This window comes from Somniosus microcephalus, chromosome 9 (genome assembly GCF_052327205.1).
Source record: "Somniosus microcephalus isolate GS21.2 chromosome 9, FLI_Smic_1.0, whole genome shotgun sequence".
NCBI classification, from domain to species: domain Eukaryota; kingdom Metazoa; phylum Chordata; class Chondrichthyes; order Squaliformes; family Somniosidae; genus Somniosus; species Somniosus microcephalus.
In genome coordinates this window covers 212,549,768-212,568,879 of record NC_140995.1, presented here as the reverse complement: position 1 = coordinate 212,568,879, position 19,112 = coordinate 212,549,768, and the positions used below count along the sequence as shown (strand labels likewise).

At 45.4% G+C, this 19,112-nt stretch overlaps 1 long non-coding RNA gene across 1 annotated transcript in view; it reads left to right on the top strand.

The window, feature by feature from the left end:
- LOC147113003 (uncharacterized) overlaps positions 1-18,101 on the top strand; it is a 54,410-nt gene extending 36,309 nt beyond the window's left edge. The window contains exon 3 of the long non-coding RNA XR_015079612.1: positions 17,581-18,101. This is a non-coding gene — a long non-coding RNA (uncharacterized LOC147113003). The remainder of the gene's footprint in view (positions 1-17,580) is intronic.
- The last annotated feature ends 1,011 nt before the right edge of the window (positions 18,102-19,112 follow it).

Sequence of the window (19,112 nt, the reverse complement as noted above, 5' to 3'; positions counted from 1 at the left end):
CAGCTAGGAAGAGGTGAGGCTATGGAAGGATTTCAACATGAGGCTGAGAATTTTAAAATCAAGGTGTTAGTGGATCATGAGCCAATGTAGGTCACCGAGCATAGAGGTGATGGGTGACCAGAATTGCAGCAGAGTTTTGGATGACCTCAAGTTCATTGAGGGTAGAAGATGGGAGGCTGGCCAGGAGAACATTGGAATAGTCGAGTGGCAGATAACACATAAATGTAATGCAGCCACATTGGTAGGACCAACACAGAACATGCTCTCATTTTTAAAAATGTATTTATTCATTCTCAGGATGCTGGCACAGCCAGCGTTTATTGCCCATCCCTAACTTCCCTCGAGAAGGTGGTGGTGAGCTGCCTTCTTGAACCGCTGCAGTCCGTGTGGTGATAGTACTCGCACAGTGCTGTTAGGGAGGGAGTTCCAGGATTTTGACCCAGCGACGATGAAGGAACGGCGATATATGCCCAGGTTAGGATGATGTGTGACTTGGAGGTGATGATGTTCCCATGCGTCTGCTGCCCTTGTCCTTCAAGGTGGTAGAGGTCGCGGGTTTGGGAGGAGCTGTCGAAGAAGCCTTGGCGAGTTTCTGCAGTGCATCTTGTAGATGGTACACACTGCAGCCACGGTACGCCAGTGGTGGAGAGAGTGAATGTTTAAGGTGGTGGATGGGGTGCCAATCAAGCGGGCTGCTTTGTCCTGTATGGTGTCGAGCTTCTTGAGTGTTGTTAGAGCTGCACCCATCCAGGCAAGTGGAGAGTATTCCATCATACTCCAGACTTGAGCCTTGTATATGGTGGAAAGGCTTTGGGGAGTCAGGAGGTGAGTCACTCACTGTAGAATACCCAGCCTCTGACTTGCTCTTGTAGCCCCAGTATTTAGGTGGATGGTCCAGTTAAGTTTCTAGTCAATGATGACCCTCAGAATGTTGACGGTGGGGGTATTCGACGATGGTAATGCCATTGAATGTCATGGGGAGGTGCTTAGACTCTCTTGTTGGAAATGGTCCTTGCTTGGCACTTGTGTGGCACAAATGTCACTTGCCACTTATCAGCCCAAGCTTGGATGTTGTCCAGGCATTGCTGCATGCGGACACAGACTACTTCATTATCTGAGGAATTGAGAATGGCACTGAACACTGTGCAACCATCATCAAACATCCCTATTTCTGATCTTATGTTGGAGGGAAGGTCATTGATGAAGCAGCTGAAGATGGTTGGGCCTAGGACACTCCCTGAGGAACTCCTGCAGTGATGTCCTGGGGCTGAGAGGATTGGCCTCCAACAACCACAACCATCTTCCTTTGTGCTAGATATGACTCCAGCCGGTGGAGAGTTTTCCTCGATTCCCATTGACTTCAGTTTTACTAGAAACATAGAAGATAGGAGCAGGAGTAGGCCCCTTGAACCTGTTCCGCCATTTAATGATATCATGGCTGATCATCCAAATTCAGTACCCTGTCCCTGCTTTCTCCCCATATCCCTTGATCCCTTTAGCCTTAAGAAATATATCTAACTCCTTCTTGAATATATTTAATGTATTGGCCTCAACTGTCTTCTGTGGTAGAGAATTCCACAGGCTCACCACCCTCTGGGTGAAGAAATTCATGCCACACTCAGTCAAAATGCTGCCGTGATGTCAAGGGCAGTCACTCTCACCTCACCTCTGGAATTCAACTCTTTTGTCTATGTTTGGACCAAGGCTGTAATGGGGTCTGGAGCTGAGCAGTCCTAGCGGAACCCAAACTGAGCATCAGTGAGCAGGTTAGTGGTGAGTAAGTGCCACTTAATAGCACTGTCGATGACACCTTCCATCATTTTGCTGATGATTGAGAGTAGACTGATGGGGTGGTAATTGGCTGGTTTGGATTTGTCCTTTTTGTGGACAGGACATACCTGGGCAATTTTCCACTTTGTCGGGAAGACGCCAGTCACTGTAATGGAACAGCTTGGCTAGAAGTGCGGCTAGTTCTGGAGTACAGGTCTTCAGCACTACAGCCGGTATGTTGTCGGGGTTCATAGCCTTTGCTGCATCCGGTGGGCTCAGCCGTTTCTTGATATCACGTGGAGTGAATCGAATTGGCTGCGACTGGCATCTGTGATGGTGGGGACCTCAGATGGAGGCTGAGATGAATCATCCATTCGGCACTTCTGGCTGAAGGTGGTTGCAAATGCTTCAGCCTTGTCTTTTGCACTTACGTGCTGGGCTCCGCCATTGTTGAGGATGGGAATGTTCATGGAGCCTCCTCCTCCAGTTAGTTGTTTAATTGTCCACCTGCATTCACCACTGGATGTGGCAGGACTGCAGCTCTTTGATGTGATCTGTTGGTTGTGGGATTGCTTCGCTCTGTCTATAGTATGCTGCTTCTGCTGTTTAGTCACAAGTCAGTCAGTCCAGATGGGATGCATCTTAGGTTGCTGAGGGAAGCTAGGATGGAGATAGCTTAAGCTCTGGCCACAATCTTTAATCCTCCTTGAATATTGGAGTGGTGCCAGAGGACTGGCGGATGGAAAGTGTTATTATTTAAAAAAGGAGAGAGTGATAAACCTGGCAATAACAGGCCAATCACTCTAGCGTCAGTGGTGGGAAAACTGCTAGAGTCCATTGTCAAGGACAATGTTAATTCTCACTTGGAGAAACCTCCGTTGATAAAGGGCAGCCAAACGTATTTGTTAAAGGCAAATCATGTTTGACTAACCTGATTAAGTTATTTGATGATGAAGTAATAGAGAGGGTTGATGAAGATAGTGCAATAAATGGATATATGGACATTCAAAAGACATTTGATAAAGATCACTTTGGATAATAGAGCTCCTCCCAGAGTCGCAATGCGGATTCTGCCCACTAAGGGGCACAATGGACATGATCTTCACCGCGCGTCAACTACAAGAGAAATGCAGGGAACAGCACCAACATGGCCTTCTTTGACCTCACAAAAGCCTTCAACACCGTCAACCGGATTATGGAGTGTCCTCCTCAAATTCGGTTGCCCTCAAAGGTTTGTCACTGTCCTCCGCCTGCTTCACAACGACATGCAAGCCGTGATCCTGACCAACGGATCCACCACAGACCCAATTCACGTACGGACCGGGGTCAAGCAAGGCTGTGTCATCGCACCAACGCTCTTCTCGATCTTCCTGGCTGCAATGTTCCATCTCACCCTCAGTAAGCTCCCCGCTGGAGTGGAGCTAATCTACAGAACAAACAGGAAACTGTTCAACCTCTATCGCCTCCAGTCCAGATCCAAGGCCGTCCCATCCTCTGTCATCGAATTACAGTATGCAGACAACGCTTGCGTCTGCGCACACTCTGAGGTCGAACTCCAAACCATCGTCAACACCTTCACCAAAGCGTACGAGAGCATGTGCCTTACACTAAACATCCGTAAGACAAAGGTCCTCTACCAACCTGCCCCCGCCACACAGTACTGCTCCCCGATTATCAAAATCCATGACGAGGCCTTGGACTACGTGGACCACTTTCCATACCTCGGGAGCCTACTGTCAACAAGGGCAGACGTCGATGACGAAGTCCAACACCGCCTTCCGTGTGCCAGTGCAGCCTTCGGTCGCCTGAGGAAGAGAGTGTTTGAAGACCAGGACCTCAAACCCAGCACCAAGCTCATGGTCTACAGAGCAGTAGTGATACCCACCCTCCTGTATGCCTCAGAGACATGGACCATGTACAGCAGGCACCTCAAAGCACTGGAGAGGTATCACCAACGCTGCCTCCGCAAGATCCTGCAAATCCTTTGGCAGGATAGGCGCACCAACGTCAGTGTTCTTGCTCAGGCCAACATCCCCAGCATCGAAGCTTTGACCACGCTCGATCAGCTCCGATGGACGGGCCACATCGTCCGCATGCCTGATACGAGACTCCCAAAACAAGCGCTCTACTCTGGGCTCCGACACGGCAAGAGAGCCCCAGGTGGGCAGCGGATACGCTTCAAGGACACCCTCAAAGCCTCCTTGAAAAAGTGTAACATCCCCACCGACACCTGGGAATCCCTGGCCCAAGACCGCACAAAGTGGAGGAGAAGCATCCGGGAAGGCACCAAACACCTCGAGTCTCTTCACCGGGAGCAAGCAGAAGCCAAGCGCAAACAACGGAAGGAGCGCACGTCAACCCAAGCACCCCACCCACCCGCCCTTTCAACCACCATCTGCCCCACCTGTGACAGAGACTGTAGGTCCCGCATTGGACTAATCAGTCACCTGAGAACTCATTTTAGTGTGGAAGCAAGTCATCCTCGGTCCCGAGGGACTGCATAAGAAGAATATCAGGCCAATCACTCTAACGTCAGCGGTGGGAAAACTGCTAGAGTCCATTGTCAAGGACAATGTTAATTCTCACTTGGAGAAACCTCCGTTAATAAAGGGCAGCCAAGCGTATTTGTTAAAGGCAAATCATGTTTGACTAACCTGATTAAGTTATTTGATGATGAAGTAATAGAGAGGGTTGATGAAGATAGTGCAGTAAAGTCCAAAGATGTGCGTGTTAGGTTGATTGGCCATGACAAAAATTGGCCCTTAGTGTTAGGGGGGGATTAAATACGTGGGGTTACGGGGATAGGGCTTGTGTGGGATGGCTGTCGGTGTAGGGACCGGGTGCTAGGGTTTGGATGATCAGCCATGATCTCGTTGAATAGCGGAGCAGGCTCGAAGGGCCGAATGGCCTACTCCTGCTCCTATGTTTCTATGTTTCTAATGTATACATGGACGTTCAAAAGACATTTGTTAAAGATCACTTCGGAAAATAGAAGCACATGCCATTAAAGGGACAGTGGTAACCTGGATATGAAATTGGCTAAGGGATAGGAGGCAGAGAGTAGTGGTGAACGGCTGTTGTTCTGATTGGAGAGAAGGATGCAGTGGGTTCCCCCGGGGTTGATATTAGGATCATTGCTTTTCTTGTTATATATAAGTGACCTGGATTTGGGTATAGGGAGTACAATTTTGAAGTTTGTGGATGATACAAAACTTGCCAACATATTAAATAGTGAACAGGATAGTAGCAGACTTCAGGAGGATGTAGACAGACTGGTGAAATGGGCAGACACATGGCAGATGCAATTTAATGTGGATAAGTGTGATGTGATGCACTTTGGGAGAAACAGCAGAGAAAGTATAATCTAAATGGTACTATTTTGAATGGGGTGCAAGAACAGAGGGATCTGGGGGTGCATATTCACAAATCCTTGAACGTGACAAGGCAAGTTGATAAGGCAGTTAATAAAGCGAATGGGATACTTGGCTTTGTAAATAGGGGCATCGAATACAAAAACAAGGAAGCCATGCTAAACCTTTACAAATCTCTGGTTAGTCCTCAGCTGGAATATTGTGTCCAATTCTGGGCACCACACTTTAGGAAGGATGTCAAGGCCCTGGAGAGGGTACATTGAAGGTTTACCAGGATAATACCAGGGTTGAGGGAATTCAGTTAGGCGGAGCTGGGATTGTTCTCCTGAGAGCAGAGAAGGTTAAAGGGAGACCTAATAGAGATATTCAAAACTATGAGGGGTTTGATAGAGCAAGTAGGGAGAAACTGTTTCCTCTGGCACGTGGATTGGCAACCAGAGGTCATAGATTTAATATAATTGATAAAAGAACTAACATAGAAGATAGGAGCAGGAGTAGGCCATTCGGCCCCTCGAGCCTACTCCGCCATTCAATGAAATCATGGCTGATCATCCAAACTCAGTACCCTGTCCCTGCCTTCTCCCCATATCCCTTGATCCCTTTAGCCTTAAGAAATATATCCAACTCCTTCTTGAATATATTTAATGAATTGGCCTCAACTGCCTTCTGTGGTAGAGAATTCCACAGGTTCACCACTCTCTGGGTGAAGAAATTCCTCCTCATCTCTGTCCTAAATGGCCTACCTCTTATCCTTAGACTGTAACCCCTGGTTCTGGACTCCCCCGCCATCGGGAACATCCTTCCTGCATCTAGTCTGTCTAGTCCTGTTAGAATTTTATAAGTTTCAATGAGATCCCCTCTCATTCTTCTAAACTCCAGCGAGTATAAGCCCAATCGACCCAATCTCTCCTCATACGTCATTCCTGCCATCCCAGGTATCAGTCTGGTGAATCTTTGCTGCACTCCCTCCATGGCAAGAACATCCTTCCTCAGATAAGGCGACCAAAACTGCACACAATACTCAAGGTGTGGTCTCACCAAGGCCCTGTACAACTGCAGCAAGACATCCTTGCTCCTGTACTCGAACCCTCTCGCTACAAAGGCCAACATACCATTTGCCTTCTTAACCGCCTGCTACACCTGCAACTAGAGGGGGAAATGAGAAATTTCTTCACACAGAGTGTTGTTAAAATCTGTAACACACTACACAGGGCGGTGGAATCAGATCCCACAGGAGCTTTCCAAAGGAAATTGGACATGCACTTGAACAGAACAAATTTGCAGGGTTATGGGAAACACTAGGGTATGGGACTAAATTGGATATCTCTTTCAAAGAGTCGGCACAGGTGTGATGGGCCGAACGGCCTCCTTCTGTGCTGTAAGATTCTATGATTTAGCATACATGTAGCCCTGTGTTGTAGGTTCACAGGTTGGCACCTCATTTTCTGGTACGCCTGGTGCTGCTCCTGGCATGCCCTCCTATACTCCTCATTAAATCAGGATTGGTCGCCTGGCTTGATGTAATGGTAGTGAGGGATATGCTGGGCCATGAGGTTACAGATTGTGGCACGGTGGCATAGTGGTTAGCACTGTTGCCTCACAGCGCCAGAGACCCGGGTTCGAATCCGGCCTCGGGCGACTGTCTGTGTGGAGTTTGCACATTCTCCCCGTGTTTGCGTGGGTTTCCTCCGGGTGCTCCGGTTTCCTCCCACAGTCCAAAGATGTGCGGGTTAGGTTGATTGGCTATCATAAATTGACCCTTAGTGTTAGGGGGATTAAATACGTGGGGTTACGGGGATAGGGTGGGATATGTGTTGGTGTAGGGGTTACGGGGATAGGGTGGGATATGTGTCGGTGCAGGCTCGATGGGCCGAAATGGCCTCTATCTGCACTGTGGCGTTTCTGTGATTCTGTGAATACAATTCTGCTGCAGCCGATGGCCCACAGCACCTCATGGATGCCCAGATTTGAGCTGCTAGCTGAATCTGGCCCATTTAACACGGTGGGAGTGTCCCACAAATAGATGGAGGGTGCCCTCAGTATGATTATACATGACGCTGGTTAGACCACATAGAATGATACAGCACAAAGGAGGCCATTCAGCCCATCGTGTCTGTGCCAGCTCTTTGCAAGAGCTATCCAATTAGTCCCACTCCCCTGCTCTTTCCCCATAGTAGCCCAGCAAATGTTTCCCTTCAAGTATTCATTCAATCCCCTTTTCAAAGTTATAATTGAATTTGCTTCCACCACACCCTTTCAGGCAGTCCATTCCAGATCATAACAACTTGCTGGGTGACATTTTTTTTCCTCACATCACCTCTGGTTCTTTTGCCAATTACCTTAACTCTGTGTCCTCTGGTTACCGACCCTTCTGCCACGGGAAACAGTTTCTCCTTATTTACTCTTATCAAAACGCTTCAAGATTTTGCACACCTCTATCAATTCTTCCCTTAACCTTCTCTGCTCTAAAGAGAACTACCCCAGTTTTTCTAGTCTCTCCACATAACTGAAGTCTTTCATCCCTGGTACCATTCTAGTAAATTTCCTCTGCACCCTCTCGAATGCCTTGACTAATGCCTTCTATAGTGCGGTGCCCAGAATTGGCCACAATACTCCAGCTGAGCCCTAACCAGTGTTTTATAAAGGTTTAGCATAACTTCCTTGGTTTTGTACTCTATGCCTCTACTTATAAAGCGAAGGATCCTGTAAGCCTTTTTAACAGCCTTCTCCACGTGTCCTGTCACCCTCAAAGACTTGTGTACGTAAACCCCCAGGTCTCTCTGTTCTTGCACCCTCTTTAAAACTGTACCATTTAGTTTATATTGCCTCTCCTCATTCGCCCTACCAAAACGAATCACTTCTCATTTCTCTGCGTTATATTTCATCTGCTATGAGTCTACCCATTTCACCAGCCTGCCTATGTCCTCCTGTAGCCTGTCACTGTTTATTACATTTCTGGGTTTCATGTCATCAGTAAACTTTGAACTTATGCCTTTTACACCCAGGTCCGGGTCATTAATATATATCAGAAAGAGAAGTGGTCCCAACACCGACCCCTGGGGGACACCACTGCACACTCCCTACTAGGCTGAAAAAAAACAACTGGTCTCTGCTTTCTGTCTTAGCCAATTTTGTATCCATGTAGCTCTTTAATCCCGTGGGCTTTAATTTTGCTAACAAGTCTATCATGTGGTATTTTATCAAACGCCTTTTGAAAGTCTATATACATATCAACCGTGCTACCCTCATCAACCCTCTCCGTTACTTCATCAAAGAACTCGATCAAGTTAGTCAAACAAGATATGCCTTTCACACATCCGTGCTGACTTTCAATTATTAGCTCATACTTTTCCAAATGCCAATTTATTTTGTCCCAAATTACTGGCTCTAAAATTTAGTTTCCCCACCACGACGTTAGACTGACTGGTCTATAATTACTGGATTTATCCCTCTCCCTTTTAAAAAAATAGTGAATGATTATTTCCACTGGTTCACGCCACAAGCAACAGAGAAGTGGCCTAGTGCACTGGACACAGCAAATATCCCAGGTAAGGTGCGGAAGACCCATGCACCAGAGCTTGTCGCTCCCCAAGCTAAGCTGCACCACTGCAGCCATGACAATGGCATCTACCTCTTAATGTGAAGGGTCAACTAGAAAAACAAGATAACTCTTAACGCGGCCACGTACAGCCTGCCCTATCGACGTCCTCCCAATCAGCAGTCGAGTGATGTAACATAAAATGCTGGAACCGCTCAGCCGGTCGGGCAGCATCTGTGGAGAAAGAAGCAGAGTTAATGTTTCAGTTCGGTGACCATTCGTCAGAACTGGAAACGTTAACACTGTTTCTCTTTCCGCAAATGCTGCCTGATTTGTTGAGTGCTTCCAGCATTTTATGCCAGATGTACAGTATTTTGTTTTTGAATCGGTAGCGTGATGGTAGGAATCAGGCAACACTTGCACACCACTGAGCTCTTCATCAGTGCTAAGTTCGAGTTGACTTGTGGGCCCCTACAAAAATGTGACCCCATGAACGGGGCAATACAAGATCATGCGGGGTGCTGTAGCCGTTTCCCTGAGGCTGAATTTGACAAATCCACAGCAGTGACTGTTTTACATAATTTGAGCAGCAAGGTTGGTTTAGTGAGGCACAACGAGAAGGGTGAAGAAAGAAAAAGACACTTGCATTTACACAGCGCTTTTCACAACCCCCGAACTTTTCCCAAAGCTCTTTACAGCCAATGAAGTACTTTTGAAGTGTAGTCACTGTTGTAATGTAGGAAACACGGCAGCCAATTTGCGCTCAGCAAGCTCCCACAAACAGCAATGTGATAATGACCAGATAATCTGTTTTAGTGATGTTGATTGAGAGATAAATATTGGCCAGGACACCAGGGATAACTCCCCTGCTCCTTCTTCAAAATAGTGCCGTGGGATCTTGTACGTCCACCTGAGAGAGCAGACGGGGCCTCGGTTTAATGTCTCATCCGAAAGACGCCACCTCCAACAGTGCAGCACTCCCTCAGTACTGCACTGGAGTGTCGGCCAATGATGTCACTTGCCGCACACAAGAAATCAACTCATTGCCATTCATGGTCAAGAGCATGATCCAGGTCTATGGGGGAGAACGTGGTGTAGGTGTGAAGGGTGTGGGGGATGAACATGATCCAGGTCTTGGTGGGGGGGGGGGGCATGGGGGAGAAGAGGAGAAGGAGATCGTTGTGCAGGTGTAAATGGGGAGGGGGAAAGAAGGTGATCGAGGACAAGCAGAAGGGAGGAGAATGTGATCCATCTTCCCATCCCGATCACGTTCTCCATCTCATCCCACCCCCCCCCCCACCCCTTTAGACCAGGATCACGTTCTTCCATCCCCCCAACCCACTGTTCTCTTTGCTATCCTCTCCCCTCTCCGATCTCCTCTCCCCTCCGATCTCCTCTCTCCCCCCGATCTCCTCTCTTCCCCCCCCCGATCTCCTCTCTCCCCCCCCGATCTCCTCTCTCCCCCTCCGATCTCCTCTCGCCCCCCTCCGATCTCCTCTCTCCCCCCCTCCGATCTCCTCTCTCCCCCTCCGATCTCCTCTCGCCCCCCTCCGATCTCCTCTCTCCCCCCCTCCGATCTCCTCTCTCTCCCCTCCGATCTCCTCTCTCCCCCTCCGATCTCCTCTCGCCCCCCTCCGATCTCCTCTCTCCCCCCCTCCGATCTCCTCTCTCCCCCCCTCCGATCTCCTCTCCCTCCCTCCGATCTCCTCTCGCCCCCTCCGATCTCCTCTCGCGCCCCTCCGATCTCCTCTCTTCCCCCCTCCAATCTTCTCTCTTCCCCCCTCCGATCTCCTGACCTTCTCCAGGCCACCAGCAGGCTGATAGAAAACAGCTGGCAACAGAGAGGAAACATGCTTCAGGCCATAGGCTTTGGCTAGTCACATGCGCGGCCGCGACATTGGGTGCGCATGCGTGGCTCCAGTGGAAGGGGTGCGGATGGTGTTTAGGCTTGACCCCCAGACGTTGTGCCAGCAGTCACAGCACTCATTAAAGGCAGTTAATTGTGCTTGCAGAGCAAAGCTCAGATAAGACATAGGCAGCAAACACTTTTCACATTTCTGCATGTTTTTACAACTAGTTCTGATTCATTTTCTGAAAAAGAAATCTTGCCATTCTTTAAAGAAAGACTTGCATTTATATTGTGCCTCAGGACATCCCAAAGCACTTTACAGCCAATGAAGTACTTTTGTTGTAGTCATTATTGTAATGTAGGATTTATAGACACTACAGAGTAAGGATTGCTCTAGTCACACTGTAACTGTGTTTGCGAAGATTGCTCCTTCAGGAACACCTCACAGAATCTTTTAAAATGTGTCTACCAGCTCACTCGAAATGTTGAACACATTGACGATGTCATGGCACAAGAGGAACTCTAACTCTTATATTCTCTTACACAAATTTTGGTGGAAACCTCGAGGTTTGCTGTACGGAATCGTGAGGGACAACATCCAACGATCAATAAAATAAATCTTCCATTGCCAAGTGTCTTCCTCATTTCATGGAATTTTTATTATTTCTTGTTAGCTGCATAATTGCCCTGTTATCAGATGCGAATCTACAAGCTGCCTTCCGAGCCCCGTTTCTGTAATTATTAGCTAGTCTACTTCTAACCCTATTAGTGTAAGTGTGTCTCTGGAGACGTCACGCTGAGTGTACAGACCAAGCAGGCCTGTGTGTCTGAGGCCTCTGAGGCCTGATCAGATAAAGGCACCTCTCCCAAAGGGCTGGAAAGACAACAAAGCAGCATGCAGCATAGGCATCTGTGTGTGAATTTTCTCAGTGTGGCTACAGTCCATCACAGTCACATTGCCATTGTCCTGCACAGTTTCTCATTCCACTTTTCAATATTAGCACCAGAAGTGACTTTTGGATGCATGGGAACCGAGCAGACAAAAAGAGCGGATGAGTCACTGTGTATAGTAGAAAATATAGCAGCTAAAACAACGGAACCTTTGAAGCCGAGCGACTATGAGCTGGAATAGCCCTCTGATCCATAAGTGAGAAAAGCAATGACTAACTAACAGAAGAGTGTATCTTAAGCAAAGTAGATTGTTGTGAAAGGACAGACCATTCTAATGGCTCCTGACCTTCTGCAGCCTTAGCTCATTGGGAAAGTCCTTTGAAGTTTACTGGAGCACTGCATTTGCTTTAATGGTGTATTTCAGTTCTCTATAGTAATGTGCGTCAATCTCTCAGAAACGTCACCAAAGGACAATGTTTGAGTTTGTGTGTGAGAGTGAGAGAAAGCCAATTTGGGGTATTGGGAATCGGAATCATGGCTGCAAGTATTAGAGAGAGAAAAATATCGAAATCTAAAATAAAAGCAGAAACTGTTGGCAATACAAACCAAGCCTATCAGCATCTGTAAAAATAGAGGAGACAGGTTAACATTTCAGGTAGAGCCGCTTTGCCAGTTGTAATAAAGGGGGAAGATTTTTTCTTAGCGCCACATGTACTGAAATGGTGAACACATCCTTTACAAACTGGTCTATGATTTTGTTATACTTGGGCCCAAAGGATCTCTTCATTTTTTTTTTCAGATGGTGACAAACCTGCATTTTCTGTTTTAAAGAACTTGATAGGCAAGAATGTTTGTGTACACTTAATTGCTAAGGTGCATCACAGAACATGTCACAACTTTACTTTTTAAAGGTTGCTTTTGCTATAGCTCGCTGGTGATTAGGAGCGAATGTAGATACTGTAAGACATAGACATGTCAGGGTGAATGGCTGCATTACATTTTACCCTTTTCTATCACCTCTGGAGAGCTCAAACCGCCAACAGTAGGAAGGGAAACAATTTAAGAGCTAGGACAAGTTCTAATATTGAATATGTGGTGGGGGTGGAAGAAGCTTCAGCAGGGCACAGAATCACTGTCCTCACCAGATCATGTTTTTGACATAAGCCAGAATGAGCCATGGAAGATTACGGCAAAATTGGATGAGACTTTGGTGACAGCTGCACAAGCTTAGATGGGTGTGCTGGCAGGTGTTAACAACAGCAAAGTGTGAAATAGAATTAACCTAATGTTGTCAATATTAATATAGTAGATACAGCAGAACTATCAGTAGAAACACCCATGTGTAAGCATTTTCACAGCAGTAAAGTAAATATCCAAATGTTTCTGTATGCCATATGCTATCAATATTTTCAATATCTATGGTGTATAGTGAAATAGTAGTTATGCACATACTTGCTTCTTTGTTGACTTTTCCCCCCAATTTTCTCCCCTTCCTGAAACCAAGCAGAGGTTCTCAGTCTAATTTCACAGTTCAGGCAAGCCTCAGTAGCTATCCCAACAGCCAGTGAGTGTCGGCACATTGCTTCTTATCCACAAGTGGGCTCACAGTCGAGCCTGCTCCTGCCCTCACTTTCCAGCATGCGTCACTGGATAGTGATCGTCAGCCAGACCCTGCCAGATTCGTCCCTTACCTAGCTGGAGTACACTGCAACTAATTTGCTTTGTCCCCACTGTTCCCCTAGCTAACATCAGCCAGTGCAGCACGGACCAAACCTAGGACATGCCCGGCCTGTCTGGCTTTGCCAGCAGCTGCATTTTACAATTTAGCTTTGTATTTTTGTTTTGTTTTGTTTTCTTCTCCATCCTAAATGACCTGCCTTGCTAGGATATGGTTTCAAGAGTGCCGGCAGCCTTCTGGTACCTTGCCCATGTAGCCATTCTCCGTGTGTGAGCATCAACAGGAGTATTCGATCATTGGGGGAGGTGGAGGGGGGGGGATGGTGGGCGGGGATGGACACAAGCCCAATCCTCTCCTCACTTGCACTGGAGAGCAGCTAGGAATGGAAATCCTCCTGATAAAAAAGCAACACAGTCATGTACAGTTCATTAAGAAAAGAACTATTTTGAAGCACCTGCTACAATTATAGTTTAAAACACCAATGTGTTCTCTTATGCCATTAAGCAATTCTTTTTTAATTTGAAAATACTTTTCCTTCACTAAATATTTTACAAAGTGTCTTTTTATAACAAGCATGATCTTCATTACCTATTTATCCTGAGAAGTGAAGGATAAGACTGTTTTCTCATTATTATGTGATTGCTGTAATCTAGGACATTGAGAACTGATTTTTTGGGGGGATTGAGGTGACCAATTTCTCACCTATTTTGAGGCAGTGACTTGTGCTGGGGTAGAGTATCCTGGATGCTGAGGATCCTCGGAACCAAGCTCGATCCTATCCTCAGCAGACATACACACATACACACTTTCCAGCGAGAGTCACAGAAAGTGATCAAGACTGGGAACCTTAGCTAATTTTTGTCCTGGTTAGCCCAGGGACACAGGCCAGTTATAGTGCCCTTCACGACTATCCCAACTGAAACAAGCTCACCAGTGAACCAGAACTACACCGGTATAACAGTAAAAATCATTTCTTGATTCTTTAAGTTGATATAGGAATATAATGAATAGTGTAGTAGGCGGCGAGTCCATTTCTTTTTGTTAACCTTCAATGAGAGACCTACTGTACAGAATCCAGTTCTGGGTAAGTTAAGTGAGACAAGCTATGGGGAGTGCTGGGCTTACATTTGCTGTTAGGTTAGAGCTTGATGGGTATTAGTATAGAATCACAAGCACAATGCACATGTTAAGAACACAATGGTTCCCTTGCTGACCCAGGGCAATTATTTTCACTCAGAGATTTACTGTGCCTAATTTGAAGTGTGATTATGTCTGAAGCGTCAACACCCTTTATTCCACGAATCTCCTGGTTTATTTTAAATAAAAGAACAGAATCCTTCAATCCCAGTTGATCTCAGAATCAGAACAGGTTGTGTAATAAGATGCATGATTGAGAGGTTCATTGGTATCTATCTTTCATTCCAAACATTTGGACCTGGGAATCAATACTTTTGTTCAATAAACAAACTATTTTTAGGTTGAGTTTCCTTCCACAGAGGTAAGTGTACAGGTGGAAACCTTTGCATTTGTCATTCATAAACATTCCAAGGCATTATGCCTGAAATGGTGTGGCAGAAATAGATACGCAGGTCATTTAGGACTGTGTCTATTTTTCATCAATATCAATATTGTTTGTACTCCTTTTAAGTTAAGTTGCTATTGAGCACCTCACTGTGATCCCTGGTCCATGTGGATCTCAGCTAGATTGCTTCAGTACTCCTGGTTTAAGGAGGGGAAATCAGCCAGGGTGCCTGCTCCTGATTTCTACCCAGCGAACTAGGCTGGAAATGTGTGGGGGAGACACTGAGTGAGGACAGGGTCGGGCTCAGGTGTGATTACTCTCCACCTGCAATCAAATAGCCCACCGTGTCAAGGTGCACACGGGTATTGATCACTTGGGGAAAGTATCAGTGAGCACCCATTGAACCTGACCCCAGCAAGGAGTCAGTAACCTTCAAGAGAAAAAGATGAAGAGAAATATTGGTGAGGAGTAAAACTTTTAACAAGTAGCCTCCCTCCTGGAAAAACACGTTTTTCAGAAACTGTCACTGCTCTGTGCAATACTCTTTCACAAATCCTTTTGAGTCGTTGTCACAGGACGAAACAGCTTTTTAATTTTTGCTGGGTAAACCTAAGTATAACACTCCTTTACAAAAAAGGAAGAATGCTATTCATTTGTCCAGGTAACCAGTTTCCCCCCTTAGCAATGAACAAAAAGAAGCACTAAACCGTTGCTGACTATTGCAGTAAAAAAAAATTAGAGAATTAATGGAAAAGCAATGGGTCTGAGTGCCCAGGCCTTCTGTTAGTTCACGCAAGGATAGAAGGGTGACCCATCAGATTGCAAGATAGATATGGATGAGGAACGCCATTTGCCTATCCTAACCCATCCAGCCAGAGAAAGGAAAACTGCAGTTTTCCCCAGCACAGCATTCAGCTATATTTCTTAAATAATTCCAAGGTGTTTACCTCCAGTACATCGCGCTACATTCTACATGTTAAACAATGACCCGCAGCTTTCTCTCCCGAGGGATGACCCAAGGGATCCTCCCTTTTGAGTGTCACCCACCCGAAAGTGCAGCATTCTCTCTCTCCCCATTGCTGTGACTTTGTTCTTTTATTACTGCTGTTTTCTCAAATCTTACCCAAGACTTTTTATTTACAAAACAATACATTCCAGCTCAGTGTTTGCACATTATCAGCCACCTGTTCCAGTCTGTCCCTTGGTTTCAGATTTTGGGACTTTTGTGTTTGGTGTTGCCTTTCTTTTTAAACATTGTACTGGTGCAAATTGTAGGGAAAGAACTTGTGTTTCTGTATCGCTTTATTACACCTCTCAGAAACATCACATGATGAATTACTTTGACCTGCATTCACTCTTATGTATGCAAATTATGCACAAAAAACTGGATTGAATCTTTTATTTTTATAGAAACAGGAGCCAAATTATATTTAAAATGCTTCCCTTTATATAAGGCTTTAGCACAAAGTCCAATGAATTAGCTTTTTGTTAAAAATTGCACTAAATAGATTTGTCCCCATATGATCTTGTTGTGCAGACTGGCACAGTAATAGATGTAAGCTTCCGTTTCTATTCATTTTGATTGTAAAGATACAAAATCTTAGACTAATAATAAAAAGGTGAAATTTTAGCCATTTGTGGGAGAAATCTAAGCCCCTGCGTATTATATTAGGACATTTTTAATAAGTTTCTCTTTCAAGTGTTTTTACTTTATCGGTGAGTAACTTGATTTATTTTGTCTTTGAAAACACCAGTCCCGTTCAAATGCGCCTGAACAGTTTTGTGTCACTTTTTAACCAGACCAGACGCCGACTGTGTATAGAAGTTTAGAGGGGCGGTATATGGCTTCTTTGCAGCTCGATTTTAAAGGCTTGTCTAGCCTATGTTTGGATGGTATTTTATTGCATTACTGACTGGCTGCGTGACATCCGAGAGCGTTCCATAACATTTATATAATATAAATGATCCGATCTATTTCATAATCCCGCCGCTTATAAATTGTATCGTGCCTAGTCGTAGCGGGTTTTTTTTACCCACAGTGAACCTTGCTGTTTTCTGTTCGTTTCACTAGAAATAAATTAAATATCGCTTCTGGAGTTAAAAAAAATAGCTTTTATAAGCGAGAACTATAGTACAGGGACAAGAGAGATGGCAATTTGGAGACTGTTTTCAACAGCTGATTAACCACAATCTATCATTTCGAAACGATCTGCCCACACGGTCGATGTAAAACTAAACAGTACTTGTTAATCGTTTATATATATGTATATATATACACACACAAACATAAACCACAGACAATAACTAAAAGCCAAAGTCCTTCTAGCTGTGTGGATGGATAGAGACTGGGACATTACTGGGAGATTTGTACAGAGATATTTGGTTTAACGTTTTCATTAAATGTGCGTGCTGAAACTCTCAGAACTTCACCCCCGCACTGATGTCAAGGGAAATCGTGTGTGTGTTTTTTTCTTTCAGTGGTTTGTTAAGTTTTAAGTACTCAGTAGCCGATTTAAAAAATAATAATAATAATACAGGCACTAACATTTAACGTGACGGGGAAGGTCACCGGTTACATTACTTTCCGACACGTTTAACTGAAAGTAACTTTCTCCTGTTGCTGATGTCCTTAGTGAGAGGGATGGGGGTCGAGGGGTGAGGAATGTGGCCAATATACTGGAAATTAGCCCGTTGAAACCGCTGATAGCAGAAAGAAATTTAGGATTAAAACGCTCCAAAAACGAAAATAGAAATACGAAGCCCGTTTTGGGATATGAAATGATTCCCGTTGTTATCTTTTGCCCGTGTCTCACATCCACCTGCATCATCCCAGGGTGACCCCCGCCCCCCATGGTTGATTTACCATTGCCCCCCCAATATCATTGTGAACGGGTGCCTTGTTTTTCGTTTGCCGATAACCGCCCCCGCCTCTTCTCTCTGACCCCCCGCCGTTTCTTTCAGCTCACCGAACTGTGCAGGTTGGCGAAGGAGGACGCTCTGACCGTACTCTCAGCTTTCAATATCCCCAGCACAACCGTCCACGCTCCGATCGCCGGCATTCCCAACCCTCGAGCAACCTGGGCTTTCTATCCCAAACCTCACTTGGATCATCCCAGCGCCGCCAAAGCTACATTAGCAGCCCGGGCCAAACTATAAAACCCACGGGAGCAGGAGTATGAAGGAACCGGACCGTGCCAAACCATGACTTTTTGTATACAACTATTTTTCCCCCCTCAATGTTAGAATCATAGGAATTTGCCGCGCAGGAGGCCATTCGGCCCATCGTGTCTGTGCTGGTAATTTTTTTCTGTAACATGAGCACACGGAAATAATGTCACACTGTAATAAATATGATAATTTTGTTGTGATCAAAGTAGCATGAAATATGTTGAAATTTTCAGAAACCATTATTATGGTACTGTATTTTTGTGAAATAATGGGAATCAAAACATTTATATAGATCAAATAAACACATTTTCATTCCAAAAGGGGCCGTTTGTATTTTTTTGTTCCCTCCTCCGTTTTGCGCGCAGTTATCGTGCGGATTTTGACTTTGCTGATTCGTGTGGGTGGACATTGCTACTTTCTCAGTTGATAGTATCTCTTTCAGACCGAAATCCTCCCTTGAATATAAACCCCCAAAAAACACCGCCTCTGCGCTGGCTCACCTCACGTGGAACCGATGTACACAATAACATTCAGAAGGAAAGTCTTTATGGGAATAATAATCACGGCGCATCAAATAGATCTTTTAAAGCTCTTTTTGAAAATGAAACTCTTGCGGTTGTTTTACTTATCGTTTTCTTTTCTTCAAGTGGGCATATAATCTAAAGGCACTGGGGTTAAAACTCGATGCCTGCACTTTACAGCCCTGGTTATTCGCGCTTTGTGGCTGTCGGTCCAGACCCGCGCTAGTCACTTTGCTCGCATTTTTACCAATATATTGAAATAAAACGATGCTTGCTGATCATTATTACCCGCAGCGCTATGAATCCCGAGTTAAACCAGATGATAAAGAAGTCTCACTTTTATTTCATACACCCAATCTTTTTCTCTACAATAACCAGCTTTAAGGGCATTCGGCAATTTCCACAGTGCGATTTTTTGGATGATGCCCTTCGCTTGTGAAGAAAACGCAACATAATTGCAAGCCATTGTGCTCTATAAATATATTACCTAGAACTGTATTCGCCTACCGCACCAATGCTTTGATGTTGACAGACTTAATAATTATCCAGAAAATAAATGTGTTGAAAAAGAAGTTTGGATCTGACAAATGGCGCTTTCATCATTGCTCATTGCGCCGCGGTAACCTACAATAACTATATTCATTTAGCACTTTCTGTTTTGTTGCATTGAGGTTTTTTTGGTCTGTTTATGTTGCTGAGATTTCCTTCCATCCCTGCCAGTGTTTTCACATCGGTGTCTCCGGCCGCCGTCGCTCAAGAGATTTTTAAACATTTTATAGTTGAGGGAAAAATCAGCGGCGGCAT